Below are 4,703 nucleotides of genomic sequence, written 5' to 3' on the forward strand. Positions count from 1 at the left end.
GTTGTTTAGAAAAAAAAAAAGTAATTTTAAAAAAATTATTTACTTTGTTTAAAAGAAAGTATTTACTAATTTGCATGCGCGCACGCTTTCATTTGCACGCGCGCACTTTTCGTAGGATCGACCACTAAGGACTAGCTAGCGCGGACGCGCGACAGCGCGTTCGGGTCCGCTCTGCTTGAGTAGTACCATTAACCACCCCCGCTCATGCGTATAATTGAAAGGATTGCGAACTTTATTATTATTTTTAAAGGCAGAATCGTAAAGAATCGTTAGCACGCCGGGCAAAGTGCTTAACTGTATTCAGTCCGTCTTTACGTTCTGAGTTCAAATTCTGCCGATGTCGACTGTTCCTTTCAACCTATAAGGGGCGATGAATTAAAACGCTACGGGGTCAACATAATCGACTAGTCCCCTTCCTCAAAATATATGTGTATATATATATGTATATATATATATATATATATATGTTTGTGTGTCTGTGTTTGTCCCCACCTCCCAACATCGCTTGACAACCGATGCTGGTGTATTTACGTCAACGTAAATTAGCGGTTTCGGCAAAAGAGACCGATAGAATAAGTACCAAGCTTACAAAGAATAAGTCCTGGGGTCGATTTGACCGACTAAAAAAGGCGGTGCTTCAGCAAGGCCGCAGTCAAATGACTGAAACAAGTAAAAGAGTAATTTTAACGAGTTCCTACCGCCATTTTCGCCGCCATTATTATGACAAACCAACAACAAACACCAGCGCCACCTATCTGTAACGTCTCTATTTTCACCATGACGAGTTACTTCCCTTTGTTTCTCGCCGATCAGAATCTTTAATCTCGGTGGACAAATGCATTTTAGCTTCTCAGATCCCTTTGGGACCGATTATTAATTAAAAGACGAACATTGAGGGGTTAATATAATTAACCACCCCCGCTCGTGCGTATAATTGAAGGGATTACGGACTTTATTATTATTTTTGAAGGCAGAATCGTTAGCACGCCGGGCGAAATGCTTAACGGTGTTCAGTCCGTCTTTACGTTCTGAGTTCAAATTCTGCCGATGTCGACTTATAAGGGGCGATGAATTAAAACGCTACGGGGTCAACATAATCGACTAGTCCCCTCCCTCAAAATATATGTATATACATATATGTTTGTGTGTCTGTGTTTGTCCCCCCACCATCGCTTGACAACCGATGCTGGTGTGTTTACGTTCCCGTAACTTAGTGGTTTCGGCAAAAGAGACCGATAAAATAAGTATTAGGCTTCTAAAGTATAAGTCCTGGGGTCGATTTGCTCGACTATAACGGCGGTGCTCCAGCATGGCCGCAGTCAAATGAAAGTAAAGAGAGCTGGCGAAATGTTTGGCAGCCGTTCGTTTGTCTTTATGTTTCGAGCTCAATTTCCACAGAGGTCGATTTTGCCTCTCGTTCTTTCGGGGGTCGATAAAATAGGTGGCAGTTGACCACTGGAGTCCATGTAATCAACTAGTCCAAAATTTTAGGGGTTCTACCCCGACAAGCCACATTCCTAGCGCTCCCCACTCCCATCTAACCGTTACAAACATGCATACAATTCGTATAAATTAATTAAAGAAACTGTCCCTGTCAGATGACCGCACAGACCTATTATGGGGCCAACTGACCCCATAATAGTTTCTGTCAAATGATGTAAGATTAAAAGAAATAAAAGAAAAAATTCCTCAGGTTGATTCATTTGGTTGTAGAATTCTTCAAGGTGGTACTCCAGCATGGCCACGGGCTCGTGCCTAAAACAAGTGAAAAATAAAAAGAAATACAGATTTCTAAGTGTCCGGAGATGCCCATTCGTGGAATTGCAGTCTAACTTTCGGCTAATTACTCTTAATTGATTTAATTAAATCATTAAAATATATGTTCAGTAATTAAGATTTAATCAAAGATTAAATAATTTAATGAGTAACAATATTATTATAGGTTGTGTGTGAGTAAAAGATGGGATGGTCACAACTGGAACGTCTGACTGGATCTGGACTGACCTGGGGTTAAACAACAACTATAGCCACTAATACTAATTACTATACTATACATTAAGATAATGTAGTCCTAGGTACACTATGCCTGAATAAAAGATGGGATGGTCACAGACGGAACATATTCGATCATTGGTCTGTCAGGATCAGGACTGACCTGGGGTTAAACAACAATAATTAATTAAAGAATACAATTAATTAATGAAATGAATCTTTCTGTTTCATCACTGTGTACTTTAAATTAATTAAAATATTTCCCTTAATTATAATTACACCAATCTTCACCATTTGGCCTCAGTTCAGTGACCTGGCAACATTTCTAGCATCCTGGACAAAATGCTTGGCTGCAGCCATGCTGGAGCACCACATTCAAAGGTTGAACCATTCAAGTCAAACCTGGCAGTGTTTTATTTTTAAAGTTCAGTTCTTATTCTATCAGTTTTCTTCTGCCAAACCACTAAGTGATGGTGCCATAAACACACCAACACCGGCTGTGAAGTGGTGGCGGAGGACAAACACAGATACAAGGCAGATGCCACCAGTGCTGTAGCCACTGATGAGGGATGCAATGACCATGGTGAATACAGTCAACGCTCCATCACAAACGACAAAGACAGGAGAACAGACAAGAAGATGGTAAACACAAACAGGCTTCAAGCCCAAACACGTCACACAGAGAAAAAGAAACAGATCTGTAAATTCTACCTAAATGGTACCTGCTGGCACGGGGAAAAGGGACGAAACTGCAAATTTGCCCATCCCAAACACCACCAGCTAAACAAGGTAGATAACCACTTACAACAAAATAAGCGGGAGCGCAGAAAAGGGAGACCAGAAAGCTTAAATCTACGTACACATAATCCACCGAATACCAACAGGACTCACAAAGAGAGAAGTCCGTATATTCCTTCTGCTCCCAAAAAAAGGCTATATGCAGAGGCTGTACGAACTGCAGTAGCTGAGCAGCAAGCTTTTTTAAGCTTGGCCCAGAAAATGGTACAACAGTTAACGTGGATGCAGAGGGTACAGAGTCAACGCCACACGAACCATTGTCCAAGACCACCACAGATGATGGATCAGGGATGGCCACCGCTAACACCAGGAACTCCTGCACAGATATCACACCCATATTCCTACTGAATATCCGGGGCCTATTACGAACAGGCGGCAAAGACAAGTTCCTATACGTGAAAGACCTAGTAACATGCAATCAAGCAATATGCATGGTGCTTACCGAAACGCATCTAACACCTAATATAGCAGATGCGGAGATAAATATACCAGAGTATGCAGTACTCCGAACAGACAGAAGGGATGGAAGTCATGGGGGAGTTGCAATGTACATCCGAGAAGATGTCACACCCCTACTACTACTATCACACTCAAACTCTGTATGTAATACTTTAATAGTACACATAAAACAAATTGATGTAGTTGTATGCTCAACATACCGTCCACCAAATACCGCAAAGCAGGAAGGTAAATTTGAGGACAGCCTCAGACGCATAGAAGAGGTCCTGACAAATCTGGACCAACACATCAATATACTTTTCCTAGGCGACTTTAACCTCCCAAATGTTAAATGGCCTGAAGGTCACATCCTCTCTGGGATGTCAATGCATGAACAAAGCCAGGCAAAATCATTGCTAGAACTATCCAACATGCTGTTCATGGAACAAGTGATACTCCAACCAACCAGGGGAAGCAATATTTTGGATCTCTACTTCACTAGCAATGTGAGCCTAATCCATAATGTGAAAATAACGCCCACATCTCTCTCAGATCATAACATTATAGAATTAACTATGTATGGTCCTAGACAACCCACTGACACCCACCCCACCAGGAGGACTAAAACAATATCCAACCTGAATTTCCACAGGGCGGACTGGAAGTCAATTCGCAGAGAGATTCAAAATCAAAACTGGCATGACAGCCTTTCTATACAGGACAATGACCTCAAAGTAAGTCATTTTATGTCAACCATACAAGACATATGCACCAAATACGTGCCATATAGAAAGACCAGCAAACATGCCAATAGAATTCCTAGAGACAGGAAAATCCTTATGAGACACAGAACAAAGGTCTCAAACCAGTTAAATAGAGAACTGGAGGATAGGAAAAGGGCTAAATTAAAACTAACACTGTTAGAAATAGAAAACAAAATTAAACTCTCCCATGAAAAGGAGAGAGCAGAGAAGGAGAAGTGAGCAGTAGAAAGCATAAAAACAAACCCCAAGGCTTTCTATAGATTTGCAAAGGAGACTGCTACGGTGCAGTATAAGATAGGACCCCTATTCCTGCCTAATGGCTCACTGACTGCAGATCCCACATGGATAAGTGAAGTGCTCAGTACACAATTCAAGAGTGTCTTCACTTCTCCTCTGAGTCACATGCAGATAAAGAACCCTGCTGATTTCTTTGACAATAGCACTCAGCAGAAGAGGACTGCATCCATTACCTACATCGACATTGAAGAGGAAGATGTGATAGCTGCCATAAATGAAATGAGCTCAAATTCGGCAACTGGCCCCAATGGTTTCCCAGCTGTCCTCTTAAAGTTGTGTAAACAAGAACTAGCAGGACCACTCCGGATACTCTTCCAGAGTTTCCTTGCAAATGGTAAACTTCCCAAAAAGCTGAAGGAAGGCACCATATGTACATATATATATATACATATATATATATATGTGTATATATAT

Source organism: Octopus bimaculoides, chromosome 29 (genome assembly GCF_046866305.1).
Source record: "Octopus bimaculoides isolate indiv1 chromosome 29, ASM4686630v1, whole genome shotgun sequence".
NCBI lineage: Eukaryota > Metazoa > Mollusca > Cephalopoda > Octopoda > Octopodidae > Octopus > Octopus bimaculoides.